At 43.6% G+C, this 17661-nt stretch overlaps 1 protein-coding gene across 2 annotated transcripts in view; it reads left to right on the top strand.

Moving 5' to 3' along the window:
- The first annotated feature begins 756 nt into the window (after positions 1 to 756).
- Positions 757 to 17661, top strand: part of LOC115594344 (neuroligin-2-like) — a 66128-nt gene continuing 49223 nt past the window's right edge. For both annotated transcript variants that reach the window (XM_030438366.1, XM_030438365.1), the window contains exon 1: positions 757 to 1203. The gene's annotated coding sequence lies outside the window, so the exon portion shown is untranslated. The remainder of the gene's footprint in view (positions 1204 to 17661) is intronic.

Below are 17661 nucleotides of genomic sequence, written 5' to 3'. Positions count from 1 at the left end.
GGGGGGGAGAGAGAGAGGGAGGGAGGGAGAGAAGGGGAGAGAGAGAGAGAGAGAGAGAGAGGGAGACGAGACCGCACTGAGAGGGAAGGAGAGGGAGAGAGAGAGAGAGAGGCTGTTGAGGCTCGAGCCGTGGGATCCTCTTCAGTGCAGGCTGCGCCGCTTCCACACAGCACCGCCGCGTCCCGCGCACCGAACGCATCTGTGGTTCCCTTCCATATGAAAAACCAAAAAGCCTTAAAAGAAAAACCATGAAGGCTAAACGGAAGACCCCCGCGCCGTTCCTCAGTCTGAGCCTCCACTTTCCGCCAAGAGCATCAGACGCCGAGTGAAGCCCAGAGGAGGAGAGGAGCACCACGCAAGCGCGCAAAGAAGAGATCTTTTTTTTTTTTTTTTTTTTTTTTTGGGACACCTGATTTGTGTGTTTGTGTGTGTGTGTGTGTGTGTGTGCGGGGTGTCTTTCAGAGCTGACTGTTAGAGTCAAACAGTCGGTGGTTGTTGTATTTTTTTAGGGTTACTTTTTTTATTTTTTTTTGGTTTTCTTTATTTGAAGCTCCCCTCGGCGGGCACACGCACGCACGCACGCACACACACACACACATGCAGACACACACAACGTGGATTATTACCGGCATGGACAAATGGGGGAAAGAGGACAGATCACTGCGTTGACTTTTTTCGAAGCAGCGCGCAGAGTCTTGACGCTATAGCGTTACGCATTTATTTTACTGTGAGTGCTTCCCCCCCCCCCCCCCCCCCTCTCCACCACCACCACCACCACCAACCAACCAACCAACCCTCCTCCTCTACCTCCCCTTCTCCCGTTTGAATCATACTCCGCCGCTGCATCTCAACATTATTAAAGTCAAACATCTGACTGTGGATAAGGAAAAAGAGAGCAGAGGGTGTTGTCAGAAGAGAGGGATGAGAAGAGGAGGAGGAGGAGGGGGCAGTATGAGGTGTGCTTTTTTTGGAAAAGCCGGAGAAAGACAGACGCCGAGAAGGTGCACCGATGTGCGAGAGCCTGCGACGCGCTGCCCTCCTGAGAAATAATCGCGATCAAGGGGGAAGAAATGGCCTAGTTAGAGCCTCATCGACACACCGACCAGGCAGAGGACGGAACCAGGAGAATCGCGTTCAGATGGACGGGCCATCACCATCGTCATCAACATAATTCCGGCTTGCTCGCATCGAGTCTTTTTTTAGGTAAGCCATATGTCCGCCACCACCTCCCAAACGTGACTGGAGGTTTTTTTTTCGCTCTCTCTCTCACTCTCTGTCTCTCTCTCTCTGTCTATCGTGGCTATTTATTTATTTTTTAATGTGTGTGCGCAATCTGTCCGCTTTGGTGACTTCGCACATTGCGCACGTTATCCATCTTGACGCACTGTCACAATTGGGGGGGTGGTGGGGGGAGAAGGAAGGAAGGGGGGGAGATTTATTTATTTATTTTTTATTTTTCAATGTAAAGCCTCGTGCCACTTTGTTGCTATAGCACATATTTCCTTCCCCCCCCCCTCCGTTTTTCCAAGTAGGGGAAGCCTTTCGATTGGCCTCTTTGCCTGTTGATAAGCTGTCACATCTTGACGCGGATCGGTCCCCGGCCAGCATCAGTATTCCGTTTCGAAGCGCGCCCGCTAACGAGATGATATACATGTGATTTAATTTGGGAATCAAACTCATCGTGCAGACTTGTCGAGCAAACTGGGGCTCCAAGTGGCGTCCCCTTGGCTGTGAGGACTAATGGGTTTTTTTTTTTTCTTTTTCTTCTAATGCTTTTATTATTACACGTATTGATGGCTGTATTAGCGCTTAATTAGACACACATGCTGCTGTGCTGCAATATAACTAATCTCAACCAGAGTGTGTGACAGGCCTTGAACTCCAAAGATGTCCTCTCTAATGAACAAACCCCCCCCCCAAACACACACACACACAGACACACAACAGCTCAGAGACTAACACACACACACACTAACACACACGCGCACACACACAGGCAGAGCCGGTGCCCTAGAAGATGCAGATAGGATTGTGAATTAAATGCACACACTCTGATGAATCCGGGCGAAAGGCTCCATTAATATTCAGCGGTGGTTGGGCAGCGCTTCGGTTAATGGCAGACAACAGGACCTCTGTTCTGACAGGTCACGGATGAGAAATGGTATATTTTCATTTTTAAGCGTTCGTTTTTTTTTTCTCTCTCTCTCCCCCCCATCACCACCACCACCACCACCACCACACACAGACAGACGTGGCGCCGGTAGCTACGGAGGGAGGGGGGTGACATTTAAAATCCATCAGAAAACCAATAAAGTCATTTTTTGGAGACTTTTGCGAGGAATTCGGTATTGCTCTTGTCCGTTTGCTCTGTCGGGATGGCTGTGATTGCTTTTTCTCAAGGCCGGCATCACGTCAAACCTGGTTACTGGCATTTTGGACACTTGCTCAGATAAAAACAGAAAATGGCAGAAAGACTTGGAGGAGCTTCATATGTGTCGCGCGTTTGACCGATTCGGTGCAATTTGAATCCAATTGTTGACGTTATGTGCAAGAGAAAAAGCTCAGTGGAGACCTGGTTGGCAGAGCTGTGCCGAAAGCCCTAACTTCAGACGCCTTATTTCAAGCTAATACTTTGATTATCAGTTCATGCAATCGGTCGTTTTTGCCTCTGTTGCTCACCGGTGATGGGCCTGGAAGATTTGTCGGTACATCTCGTAAAAGGACGAGCGAAGGATGAAGCGCAGCGACATCACACGACGCTGCGACCGAACGCCACTTCCACAAAAGTAAATACGCGCACTTTAAACTTTCAAAAACCGCCGTCATTGTTGTTTTCATCCCCGAGAAGAAGATTCTACGGCTCCCACATTACTGAATCCAAAAAGGGCCCAATAAAGCTAATATTATGGTGAGCACACTGCCGTTCAGTAACCAGAGAGATGATAGAAAAAGATCAACGGAAGAAAAAAAAGGAGGAAAAAAAAAAGTCAGCTTAATGGATCGGATAACTACGCGGAATGGAGGCTTACAATCCAGAACAAAGCGTTTCTTTTTTTTTTTTTTTTTTTTTCAGTCTTAATGTTTAATGAAGTATGTTTGGGGGACTTGAGGACGAGCGAGGTGAGGTAGCATATTCCCTCTCGGCTGAGGCAGAGCTGTGTGAACAGGGTCGACGTCCAGCTGTCGAAGCTACATCGCTTTGGCTTAGTTTCTGGTTCAAGCTTTTTGATTACCTCATCTTTAAATCCAACACCTTCGATATGTGACGTGCCAGATCATTTGCATCGTTTTAGCTGACACGAGAAAAAAGCTCAGTGGATGGATGCGGGCTGGAGTGCTCGCTGTGCACATGTGTTAATATGTAGAACGGGAATTTGGCTTTTGGTGAAACGGGCCCTCTGGTCTTCTCTTTGATGCTGCAGTGCTGTATGTATGAATTTAACCATTTAAGAAGAAATGCTGTTCCACTGAGTCAACAAGCTTTTGTTATTAGAGAGAGCTAATAGAACCTACTGTATGTTAGCTGCCTGCCCCGCAGGCTGCTACTGCTGCTGCTGCTGTGTGTAGTTGGTTGCCTGAACTAAACCACCACAGCCATGGGACGTGCTTTATAACCCTGAGGCGGTGAGTGATGGTAAACTGAAGTCTCGTTAGTTACTTCATTTAATTGTGGCAGTCAGTAATCCATCAGTTGGTCAGTCAAAACATGTGAATTGCAGTGATTTATGTGTTTATGTATTCAAATGGTTACAACATGTTTTACTTGAGCTTGTTTACGTCTCCATTTACCTTGAAAACCTTTGAAACCAGTTTCGTTTTGCCAAAATGCCGGGCGGTTTATATGCTATCGGACGCGCTAGCAGACGACGAGACAAGCCTTGGCTATGCTTCTGCCGAATTATAAGCTTTCATCCAGGCAGCGGTAGAAGGTGAGGGATTCTCCACAAGGTGTGCTGTTTATGGATAACTGCAATTGCCCAACAACATATGGTTCCTTTTTCTGTGGTTAATAACTGTGCAAGGGGAAGTTTACCAGCTTTTGCCGTGTGTCTACGGAAAGTCAGGTATGAGCCGCCATCTTGGTCCACTGTTTTCCCCTCCAGGTCACTGCTGGGGGGAAGTGAGTGAAAACTATGGATAGTCTGTTGTTTGGTCAGGTTTTTGTTGCTGTCCATTTTGAAGGTTTGGTCATAGAACAGCAGACATACGCGTCTCTGTCATTACTTATTATGATCTACCAGATTTCTGCTGTAAAACAAGCTGTGTTCTGCATATATGTTGAAAGTTCTCAAACCAAACGCATTTCAAGCTTCATGTTTTATTTAAGGTGTTCAACGTTTACAAACCGATATTTTTCTCACCGTGTCCATCAGTGCAATATTTCACCTTTGGAGGAAGTGCTCGTCCTCTGTCTGAATGCTCCATTTCAGTGCCTGTCTCTTTAAGGGCCCCCCTCACCAAAATAGCATAGTCTGCTCTGAGTGGTCAGCTCTCACAGGCCTGTGCAGGCCCCGCCCACCACATTCCCACATTATGCTCTGCTGGTGTTTTTGCTACCACATCCGTGCTGGAGACATTGTGGAGGACTTTGACTGTATTATTGTGGCATCACGACTTTATGGAAGCCCTGATGGCTCATTTTAGGGCACATTTTCAGAATACTGTCCACAGTTTACAGTTTACTAAAGACACAGACAGCATCTGTATAATACAAAATGTGACCTTAAGTAATTGAGTGGTCTTGTACCAATGTGCCATTCTCATTTTAAAATACACAATTCTCCCATACTACATATTCTTATACAATTCAGTTTCAGTCAAAGGGAATCTTTACACATTATTTTAATGTAAGAACAGCAGATCAAGGCCGTGCTCCGAAGAAGAAGTCAGAGCGCCAAATATCATCTTTGCAGGCATCATTGGTGAAGTCAGTCTAGTATATTAAGCCAGAAGATTGAATATACATTTACATGACATGAAATCCAAGAGAGTGCAATTGGAAATTTAAAGGATAAAGGGCGGGATAGCAGTCCATGACATCACGATATTAAAAAAATGATTGTTGTGCGCTGTTTGGAAGATAGTAATCCTGTTGTATTACAATGTCGTCGTGCCTCCTTGCCAGCACCTTCCATGATTCGTGCGTTTTTTTTCCTTCTGTTTTTTTTTTCCTGAGGTTTCCGTGTCATTCCTGTTTTTCCTGTTTCAACACGATGAATTGTGGGTCAGTCCCTTAAGGAGAGTCTGCAGGATTGTGCACTTACAAAAAGAGTGTTTCAAGGACTCAAAATTTCCACAGGAGAGCCCTTGCGTGCTTGCCAATTTTTGATTTGTTTATTTATTTTTGTTAGTGTGGGACTTTCTTGAGAAGAACATTCCACAAAATCAGAAAAATCCCTGTTGAAGTAAGAGTCGAACTTTGAACTTTGGGATTGGGCGTAACCTGTAGAGTCACTGTCGGCCTCCTCTACGGAAAAGATGCACATTTATAGCACAAAAACAGACACGAACGTGAGATCTTTGAGCCCTGTCATGTTGTGTTTTTTGAGTTTGTACAAGCTCGGCCTGGTATTTGAGCAGTTTGGCGTTTTGGCAGCGGTGGGCGATGGCGAGAGCGTCCTCTGGCCATCGGCATCTAAAGCATCTTTAGATAAAACATTAACTATATTCTGGGCTGATGGTGTGACTGCTGAAATGGAGGATTGGAGTTTGTTTGTTTTTTTAATTTACTGAGTGAAGATGTCAAGTCAGTGAAAAGGGAGGTTAAAATGACCCAGCACTGAGCCACGTCACGGCCGAGGAGGAGAGAAAGAACAGGAGAATAGCTCGACCTGACCCATTATCAGTCGGCAAAGTAAAGCTGGAGAGACGCCTCGTGCAAATGCCATGGTAACCATCTTGTGTAACCTCCTTTTGAACAATATCACATAACAGTCATCCATGAGATAAGCCAGGATAAGTGTCGTCCTGCCTTGTGAAAGTCTGGGGGGGAAGAGTATCACACCGAACCCCATTAGAATATCTGGTAACTTAATGTGTCTTTTATTAGCGGCACGGACGCGAGCCCATTAAAAAAACGGGACACGTGACCTTTTCCTGAAAGTTCCACCCTTCCGTTTCATCAGACATGATCCATTAAGCAGCCCTGACATTTAATTCTCTGAGATGTTTTTGGGCAGTGATACACAAGCAGGGAGCTGCCATATAAATATGTATTCTTTAAAGAAAAAAAAGAAAAAAAAAAGGAGTGTATCGTGGAACTACGCTGATCATAATTCACCTTGCTTGTGACGCGGCACATGCATTAGGCGGCTGGTGCTCTTTAGAAAAGGTGTGGGCAGTGTTGATGTGAATTGGAAAAAAAATATGCAGTATGAAATGTGGCCTGCGTGATGAATCGGGACGGCGGCCCATTTGTTATTAGATAAATGTCATAGTTTCTACCTTTTCAAATGGGAACGTGATGTCACGTTGCAGTATGAAGTTAGCTGTACATTGTCGATCGTGAGAAAATTAATCACCAACTGTTTTGATAAGCAATAAATCGTTTCCAGTAATTTGATGTACAACATGAGCTGGTACCGGCTTCTTAAATGTAAAGACTGATTTACCGCCGGGATAGTAAATAAAGAGTCTCTGGGTTTTGGACTGTTGGTTCGACAAAAGAAGCAATTTGAAGATGTCTTTAGCAACCTGAGAAATCGATAATAAAAATAATTGTTAGTTGCAGCCCTATTTGGGATACAGACAGAAACTAATATGTTATTTGGTGCTAAAGGAAAAAGGTTAAAGAAGATATATATTATGCTCATTTTCAGGTCCATATTTTTATTTTGGGTTGCCCCTAGAATAGCTTTACGTGCTTTAATGCTGACAAAAAGACAAGTCTTCTCATACTGTCCAGTGCTGCAGCTCTGTATCCCCCCTCTGTCTTTGAACTCCTGTCTCTTTAAGCCCCTCCCTTCCTGAATACCCAGTCTCCTCTGATTGGTCAGCTCACACACGCCTGACTCAGCACCCCTAACAACAACAGAGGAGCTGCTCTTGATCATTTCTTTCATGTCAAACTAGCCGCTATCCCTGAATTATGCTAACGTGTCACGCGGTGATGTGGTGTGATGTCACAAAGTCACGGCATGAATACTGACAAGGCGTTTCAGACGCTACAGGAGCAGCGTTTTCTGTGGTGGAGAATAGTTTCTGTCTGTGTGAACTTTCAAAATCTTTAACATGCACAACAACCTCTATAAAATGCTGAAGGAAAGAAAAAGCAAAAAAGCAGAATAGGTCCCCTTTAATAAGCGTGTCTTTACTCTCGCGACGAAGTGAACTGTCATCCAGTGTTAAAATACACCGGTTTGTCCTTCTGTCAGTGCATTCAATGCCTTATGGAAACTCACTGTAACCAATGTAAAGTTGGAGAGATAATAAGGGACCAAGGAAACTGAGCCAAGGTTGACGTGTATTGGCCGAAAACACAAAAGACACGGTGTGTCTAATGCGGTCACAGGCTGTGTGAGTTGTCTGAATCATTATCAAGACAAACCGAAAGGCACCGCGGCTGGAAGTTAGATGTTAGACAACGTAATCCGCAGACATTTGAAGACATAGCTATGATCTTAGGCAAAACAGTGACAGGCACTGAAATGAGTAATACTCTGAATAATACCAGGGCCTGAAAAAGACTTTTCAAACTCTACCTGACATAAAGAATGTTGGGCATTTTGTCTTCAATGAACATTAAAAAAAAAACCCAAAAAACCCTCATATCACATCATCAGAAAGGTGCAAAGACAAGCATACAAATTCATTCACATTATAGAATGATGGAAACGCACACTGTCGTCCAAAGTGGAGAAATCCACTCCAGACCCACAGCCAGCTCTTCATAGAACAATGTTTTTAGTGGAGGTCATTTGTTTTAATACCATAAACGTGGTAAGCGGTCTGTTAAAACATCATTGAGGGGACCTGGGTGGTTGTGGATAATCAGACACTGCAAATGGCAAACACCAGTAACCTTGAATTGAAAATTGTAACCTTGTTTTCTTTAAAAAAAAAAAAAGAAAAAAAATATTATTATTAAAAAAATGTTTGGCATTCCAAAAAAAATTATGTACAGAACTTGACCTTTAATTATCGGAACGTTTGGATGAATCCTGCAGGGCTCACCAGACATTTGTTTTTTATTGAAAAAGCAAGATATATGACGTAAATGTTACGCAACAGACATTTTACTGTTGGGGGCACTGCAGTGTGCTACATGACATCAGCTGTTTTTTTAACTGTGTGACTTCTGTTGATCCAGCCTCGGTTATTGTCACACGATGTGGATTCTGAGCAGCTGATTGGTTCACAAGCAAAGACTGGGGCAAGGTGCTTTTAGAAAACATGTGATTGTAAAAACGTCGGGAACACTGTTAAAAGCTGACGCTGCTGAAGACAGTTTGTTTGCAAATGACCTCGTTCTGTTTTCATTTATGTTTTACACAGTGCCTCGACTTTTCTGAATCGGAGTTGTAGATGTAGGAACTTCTGATTTTTCCGAGAGACCTCTGGAGTCGTCGTCTAAACAGACCGTTGTTGTCCACCCTCATTAGTTTGAAAACGCCAAATGTCTGTTCAAATAATCTGTGCTCCACTGCTCCATACTCCCACTCCCAAAACAGCTACAAAACATGGAAATACCAGAGTTACTATGTTCTCAAAAGGCCAAGACCTCTTAGTTTGAAGGCAGTACAACTGAGTGTTTCTCAGCGATGCAAAAGGTTGACCCGCAAGTTTCATACAGGGCTTCAGAATCAGTGGGCTGGTGCAAGTGGACGGGGAAACAGTGAAGCTAAATAAAATGTGGACCAGCAGCACCAGCATGGATTTTAACTGATTTACCTGAGCAATAACTGGTTCCATAACATCTTAAAAACAAAGACATGATCCTCCGACACCAACCAGTCGGAGCCAGAGCCGGTCAGTTTAGCAAAACCTGAGCAATGCTTAACTTTGTAGACCGACACTGATACTGATATAAGCTGGTGGAAAACATTGACAATATCGGCTGATTTTTGCAATCAACCCCCTAGATAAGCCTGTTGACTTTCTCCAGGAACTTTGGACACCATGTCAATCATCATTCAGTCATTTTCACTTATTTAAACTCAGTTAAACCTATTTTACCAGTCGTGCTACGTGAGGACATCTTGAGAGTTTACCCCAAACGATCCGTAAGTCGAGCCATTGGATCTCAAAGGGACTATCAAAGCAAAGCAATACATAAATGAATCACAACAGAAGCATCCGATAAATTGGACCACTGTGTTTAATCTATAAGTAGTTACTGTAAGGGGCGAAGCTCTTGAAGTTGCAGTGCTTGCTTTCCCACTGCCGCTCAGCAAGCTAGCTCGGTTGCTAACAAGAAAATGTGGTCACAAAGTTCATCCAGGAAAAAAAAACCTTTCTTCCGTTGACTTCTGCCTCATAACTGTCTGCAAATCATTCCTCTCTGAGCAGTTTGTTGACTAAAATATGTGTTTAAATAAAAGCTAATTAGGTGTGATAGCTTCTTCCACTTTGGACTCACTAAGCTCTCTGTTTCCTCATGAAAAATATGCCAAGATTGACGCCGACCTGGCGAGTAAATCCACCAGTTGTTGGGGATTCCTTTTGGAATGATCTTTGCTGTTTTAAACGCTGCTGTCACCGGGCCCGAGGAGCGCTCCTGTCTCATAAATAATAGCCGTTGCCCGCTTGAATACAATTTGAAATCTTGATTGGATGTTTGTTGTGCCTGCTGTATATGTAAATTGTATAGCAGTAACTCAGTGCCCAGTGTAAATAAAAACTCCATAGTGTTGTCAAGGTTTTGGATTACAGCCAGCAAACCGTCAAATCACTTGAACCTGGCAAACATCAAGGTCATTTGTTGTGAAGTCTTTTATTACACAACGCTGATTTGTAAGCGTGCTCGTATGAGCTCAGCCGAGGGTTGTGTTTTGGACCGCTAAGATCGCCACACTTTGCAGCGCTCCTGCAAAATGTCAGGCGGTCCAGTCAGACACTTACATCAAAAGGATTCAACACGATCATCGCGGATAGATGTCCAGATGCACTCTTTAGAAAAAACGCTCTGCATTCGAAGGCACTCCAAGCAGAACGGGGGGGAGTCTGTGCGTGCGACCCTGCAACACAAGCAGCGACATGAATAATCATGAGAGTGAAAGTGTTAGCTCGACAGATTATCAAGACCACCTAATTACCTTGTTTAAATCTGATCGGTGATAGGAGGAGTCGGCGATACCGATCAGCTAACGACGTGCCGGAGCTCGCCGCCGCACCCGAGCCGACACGACGGTCCTCCTCACGAGCAAAAACAGGGATTTGTGTTTAAAGCACCCCGGAACACACGGCATAGCAATTAACAGTCTGCCAATTTATTAACCATCATTCTTTTTTGCTATTGTGATCTGGACTCCTTTTATATTCAAGCTGTCAGGTGAAATGAGGCTGCACAATGTCTAATTTCTGTATTAAGATTTCAGCGTCAGTCAGCGCTGATAAAATATTGCCGTCTACGTTTTTTTATTGAAACATTTTACACAACATGTCATATTCGCCCCGTCAAATAGACCAATTTAAGGATAATTTAGTTAAGGACCGGAATGAAGGTGATGAACTACAATACAAACACTGCGTAGAGGAAATCATAAATCTAATAAAAAATTCAGCGAGCTACAAAGTGTCGTATGTTTTGCGAGCTATGTCTATTTTGAATGATTTATCAGTTTTAAAAGTCAGTACTGCTTGCAACCCACATTACATTCTACATGTTTTCCACAGCTGACCTCAGAGCAGTACCTTCGGCGTACGGGAGACCTCGTAACACTTTTGGGCATACGAATCGTTTCTGCAGAATACATCACACACACACACACACACACACGGGGCAGAGTCTCAGTGCTCCACTTAAGCTAACTTACACATCAACAATCGAGCCGGCCCATCTGTCAAGGTACACTCTCCGCTGAACGTGACAGTCCTCTTAAGGCAACATTTAAATTTCAGCAGCAGTTTTGTGTTGTGGCAGCTTGAATAGCAAATGGCAAAGTAAACCGTAAAAGTGTTTACTCAAATGAACGATGATCCCGAGTCACAGTCCCTCCCCGACTCCCCCCAACTCCCCGAGTGTGACACGATAAAGCGAGGCTTATGTTCCAGGAGGTGTTGCTGAACTCTTCTGGCTCCAAAGTGAAGCCAGCCTGAGCAGATGATCGGTGTGTGGCTGTAGGAGAAGCTGCATGTATTAGCCATTGTTTTGATTGTGTGTGGTCAAACACGGTGCACCTGCTATCTCCCACACATGCGTGATTTCTCTATTTCTATTTGTGATTGATCCTTGTGTGCGTTCTCCTGTAGTGGTACGTTGAGATTCCTGAATAACAATGACAGTTTCCTTCCTTATTCCCGTACGTACAAATTTCACATTGTGCATCAGGTAAAAATGCTCTTTTATTAGGGCTGTAGACAAACTGTTAGAAAATGGATTTGCCATGTGTGTTCAATTATTTATGCTCAAATGTAATAACACGTGATCTACTGCCTCTCAAACAGTATTACAGATTCCTCTGCCTGTTTCGCTGGCATATTTTCATAAATTATAGAAGTTCAACATACGTTTTTTTCCTGAAGATACAGGATGTAGGAAAGCACATCGCAAACATGCACCAATCCGAATTTTTCCTGATATCAATTACACATTTATAGGGCAGTAAATCAATGTTGGACGATTATGCAAACCCCTTGATTACCTTTAACGGTTAACTTTTTCTTGCCAGCATTTTTTAAACAAATCTTGTTTCTACATGGAAACTACGCCGCGGTTAAGAACAAGGCAAGATGGCAATTAAGGCAAATGAACTGTAGTTACGGTACAGTTAGGGTCAAGCAACTGAAACGTTGTATTTCTTAAGCTTTCATTGATTCATTTGGAAACACCTGTGGCTACCATGGTAACAGCAGGTGCAGTTTAATAATAGAGCAAAACACGCTTTGAAAAACAAGAGAAACTCAGTGTAAGAGGGAGTAGTTACAGTTAGACTGTATTCAGACGAAGGCCACACGCTCACGGTGGGAAGCTCCAATGTTGCGCTGCAGCGTTTCTCAGTGGGGAAGGGCGACACCCACCCACATAGCAGTATGTTCGAAGGAGGGGGTGTGGATGTGTTCTTCGGGGGGCGTTCGCCAGTTTTAACACCAGAAATTCACAACAAGGCTAATTGAAAACTCGCACCTACTCGCAAGAACGTGTTTGCGGGACGCATCATTTCCTGGCTCTTTACTTTCGTGTGTCCTTCAGCTTCCCGCGGCACGGCTTCACGCCGCCTTTCACGGGAAACGGGACGTCGGAGTAATCATTCAGAAAATTTCACCAACGCTGTGTCAACTCTTCCTTGGTTTTCACCGTGGAGGAAACTTTCCCTCGCAGCAGATACGTTGCGAGCGCTGTGTTTTCGCCTCGGTTACACTTTTTGTTTTACCTTTTGTTTCTGTCGGAACGATTTAATAAGGATGCTTCTCGCTCGGCGCTTTGGATCGGCTGCTGTTTGTGAAAGCTAATTGAGGCTTTTGATGCTACATTTCTGCAACTTTCATATGCAGTGCAGCAACGACACTCGTAGAATCACAATACATAACGAATCAACATCTAAAGCATTGCGTGTATTGAACGGGGGGAGCCGTGCTAAATTGTCAATCCTCAATTCCTCTTGTTTTTTTCCTGAAGGTTATCGAAATGTCAGGTGTTTTTTTTTCTGTTTTGTCTGACCTGGTATTTACACTCAAGTGCAACAAGCCCGACAGTATGAAAAGAGAAAACAACTACACAACAAAAAACTTTATTTGCTTCCCCCCTGTCGATACTGCAAGAATTAACTGCATTTAAACGTATAGAGCTCCTCTGGTTTTATCCTCAGAGAAAAAGGAGCAAACACACTATGCAGGTTATCGCAGCCTTTCAGAAAAAAAAACATCTCAATTATTCATTTGTTTGGATTAGTGACGAACTACAGCGCATCGCCACAGCAGCGAGGGGAATCGGATGGCTGCCAGATACCTTTAAGAGAGGATATGCATTAAATCACAAAAGGGGGGGGGGGGAGGGGGGACGCGAACATGTCGGTGTAATCGTATCAAAAATAGCTACAAGCGCTGCAGTCCAGAGGCTAAAATTAAACACATTCAACTTTCCACATCCCCTCACGATTATTTCAACCCAGTGGAGCTCGGTCGTTGTTCCTCTCAGCGCTCTCATGCATGATATCTCTTCTGTTGGACAATTAAACATTTAATTCACATTTTTTAAAAAAATGCAGACTTTTGCATCGAGGGAGTTAACAGTCTGAGCTATTTTCGTGATTTGCTTTAATTTTCCTGGTGTGGACCGACGTCAGATGCGTCAGAAGATGATACCCGGGGAGGTGATATATAAGTGTCACGTACTCTCAGATGGCCCCTGCAAATCTTATTTTTGGAACCGTCAACGTTGAGCAAAGTTGAGTTCACAAGTGGAAGTCGCTTTACGGGTATTGAATATATGAACGCAACATGCAAAAAGTCACCTGGATATACGACGGAATCATTCCCGATGCGGATGTAAGGATATGATTTTGTTCATCCCCGTGCTGCTTGTGACTTTACATTTGGCTCGTCGTCACTCACCTTTGATTCTATATTCATAAACCGTATTATATAGAACACGCTGCCTCCCACGGGGTTGTTCATCATCTGCACATTACATTACGAGCATGATCTGTGATGCAAACGTCTTATTATTCGGCGCGATCTGAATTGAAGCACTTTATAGCGTAAACCTGCCTTGAATTATGAATGGCCTTGTTGTTAATAGGTTTGAGTAAGGGGAAATGATTTTTGGAAGCACTCTCAGGAGAAGGTTCTCAGAGGAACCAGCGAGCTTGCCACTGTTTCAAATAATTTGTACCTCTGTCAGTAAGGTTATATTTTTCGCTCATGTCCATTTGTGTGGTTTGTTTGTGGTGTGTGGGTTTGTCTGCAGGATTACACAAAACCTACTGCATGGATTTCAAGGGAACTTGGATGGAGGACAGGCCTTGGCCCATAATAGACCTCATTGTGATGTGGATCTGAAGGATAGATTTTCTTCTCTTTCTCTAACATTGCGAGATAGACAGGACTGTTTTTCAACTTTTTTTTGTTGCTAATTTCTCATTTTAATAATCAGCAAAAATCATCAATATTAACAATTAATGGGTGAGGAATAAAACTCAGGGCTTTTTTAAGGTGGCTAGTATCCATGAATGAGTACAATGTGATGAGGATCCTCCATCATTTGGAACCAACTTGGAATTCTGGCCATATTTCACAAATTAAACCTTTGAGAAGGAAAGATCACCACTGTCAGTGTTGCCTTTACCAGCGCAAGGAGCCTTTTTAAATTAAACCTCCACTGGAAGAGTGAATTTACACTTAAAAAAAAAAGTGGAATGTGTCTCGGAAAAGTTCCTTTCTTTTGTTTAGCTCCGTGGCTACACCGAAGCAGTTTCTCGAGCAGCTAATCGGCGGTTCTGTTGAAGTTGCTCGTTTGGCATTAGCTTTTTGGATAAAGCCACCTTTCGGATACAATTAACATCACTTGATCTTAAATCTCACAGCGCTTCTCCAGCATGGCCTTTATCTGCCCACACCGGTGCAGCATCCAGACTGCAGCTGCTCTCCCCCCCTCCCACGATCCACCCCGCTGACTGCACACTTCTGTAGCAATGAGTGTCACCGTGTAAACGGGGCCGTGCGGTGTCAAACCATGCGCGCTCGCTCCTGCCTCGTATTCCTTTGTACTCACATGATCTTACGTAAGAGCGAGGCAGGTGTGGCTGACATGTGTCTCTCAGCCGCTCACTCTCCTTGAAGCATATTGCACCTTCCGCTGGGGATCGGTGGGGGGGTGGGGGGGATAACAGGTAACAAAACACCAAGTTGCAACACTCTTTGTCAGCATCCCAATGTAAGTTGATGCTGATGATTTATTTATGCAAGGAGATGAAAACAAACCCTTAAAAAAAAAAGAAGAAGAAAATCACATTTTGGGATAGAATTTAACAGAACATTACAGGCCGGACTTGTTTTGATTACATGACGGGAACAATACAAGGGTACGCCTGTTACTGTGACAACAGAGATTGCAGCAACAGTTCAATTAAGCATACGCGCTGTTCAAATTAAAGTGATTTCGCCCAGCAGGGGTGCGTTTGATTGGACCGGGGGTCGTTTGCATCGAGAAGAACGGAACTCCGAAATGCCAGGCGCTTTTTAATGTACTTTCTCTCGTCGTCGTTTTTCTTTCCACTCTATCCGAACGTGTTGGTAGATGTGTCATTATTAACAGTGTCGGCTGGAGGCATTCAATCCCAACACGTGGACACATGTTGTGTTACCTTTTCGCCATCCTCGAACACAACCGCTCCAAATCTCTCCAGAACGCGTGTAAGAACGGAATATTACGAGCTGAAATCAGGTTATTGTCGCGTTACTCCTGTTGACATGACAACTGCAACAGCTATATTAATGTCTTCATTAGTATAGGGGGCCATTAGTGCAGACATAAATATACATGTTATCCTGCAGGCCTGTCAATAGCTTAATTACATGACACAACGCTGGCAGAAGATGGGATGGGATGAAATGGGTTTTATCATTTGTTTTTTTTCACTGTAGTTTGATATTGATTTTGTTGCCTGGTAACTTAACAAACTAGTTCTCCTGACATCCTTCCAAGAGATAGGTTGCTTATTAAATCCAATAAAGCCCTGCAGTGAATTAGACAATATTAGAGTTATAACAAAAAGCAGGATAGAATACCGCACTTGTTCAGAGAAAGTCAGGATTATTGCTTCCTCGAAACAGATCATTTCTTTGTTCGACGGTGGCTTATAAAAACCACAGTCAACAGCCAAGTTACGTCTCTTTTTTTTTGCCACCGCTGAAATTGAATTGGTTCGAAATGAGAATCGAGGGCAACGTGATTGCAGGACGGCTGTTTACTGTGGGAAAAATGTACGGCACAGTCACAAATGATTGGGACGGAGATGCGCTTTGATTCCACTCCAGCACATTAAATGTGAAATGAAACAATGGCTGTGAGTGAAAGTGCTGACGCTCAGCTTTGGGGATGGGGGGTTTTTCCCATAGCCCCAATTGTAAAAAAAAAAAAAACAATGCAGCAGGATATTGATCCTAAACAAAGAGAAAAAGGAAACAGAGCGTTTTTCGGTGCCGAACAATCGGTGGCTCCTCAGTCCGACTGAGCACCTGCTTAATACCAGACTGAAGGTGAAAGACCCTCAAACAAGGATGATGTGAAGGTGCCTCTGAAAGGGCCATTTTGTCAGAGAGATCTCAGAGAATTACAGTCTCATGCCATTGTTCCCACACAGTTGGACTGTGGAGGAGGTCACTGATGGAAAAGTTCTAAATATGTCTTTTTAACGGTGCCATGTGTTTGAACACTTGCATACACAGTCAGAAAACAGTTAAAACAAGCATTTAATTTAATATAACTGAACCTGCTTTGGTCTACATACTGTATGTGATAGATTTTATTGGATTTCACAGCAGGTTTCATCTTCAGCTGCCAGGTTATCTTCCCAGATCAGTGTGGCGGAGCTTTAAGAAAGGATTACAGGATGAACTTGACATTCAGCAGACCACTTAACCACACATGTCACCTCTGCTGCCGGCACCTACCCCTGTCTAAGCCACGCCAGGTCTTCCTGCCATTGGTCTGTGCTGCTCCTTACCTTTAAGCCATCCTCACGTCCTTCCTCATTTTGACCTCACACTCCCTTCAAAAACTTAACAGCTGTATACTTTGTCCTTTTGTGATTATAGATCATCTTTTGTTTGAATAAAAAAAGAATAATTTCCACCAGATTCTGAGCTGATATATGCGGCAAATGAAGTGACGTATTGTTTCGGTTATTCAATTTGTATCTTAATATCACAGAATACTATCAACTATAATTAAAGTTGGTTGGTTGGCTGGTTGGTTGGTTGGTTGGTTGTTAAGGTGATTGGCTTTTTGGTTGGTTGGTTGGTTGGTTGGTTGGTTGGTTGGTTGGTTGGTTGGCTGGCTGGCTGGCTGGCTGGCTGGTTGGTTGGTTGTCAGAAGGATTACACAAAAGCTATTGAACAGATTTCCACAAAACTTCCATGGGTGATGAGCTTCGGTATAGATCCCATCAACTTTTGGTGCAGATCTGGATGAAGGGACAGATCCGGACATTTTTTCTTGATCTTGATGGAATAAATCAGGCAGATTTTGGGTGAACGGTATCTATGAGTGAGTACAACTAGGGACTGTTGGGCTTTTATAAAGGTATGCACTCTTCCATTCGAGTCCGCTCATGGCATTATTCCATTATTTAAAGAGAGTTACCAACCTTGGACGGCACCAGTTTGGGTCATTGCGGGTTCCTTTTATGTGACGTAATTTCCTGTCGTTGTTGTCTCGAACAATATTAATTGTAAGTTTGTACGTTTCTTTCAAATTCGAACCCTTTTGAATTTAACCAAACCACAAATGGACACACAAAATGAGCACCACATCACTGACCCCTTATTTAATTCTAAGTGAGT

The sequence above is a fragment of the Sparus aurata genome, chromosome 13 (genome assembly GCF_900880675.1).
Source record: "Sparus aurata chromosome 13, fSpaAur1.1, whole genome shotgun sequence".
Classification (NCBI taxonomy): Eukaryota; Metazoa; Chordata; class Actinopteri; order Spariformes; family Sparidae; genus Sparus; species Sparus aurata.
Note: the sequence above shows the minus strand (reverse complement) of the source record. Positions and strands in the feature narration are given on the sequence as shown.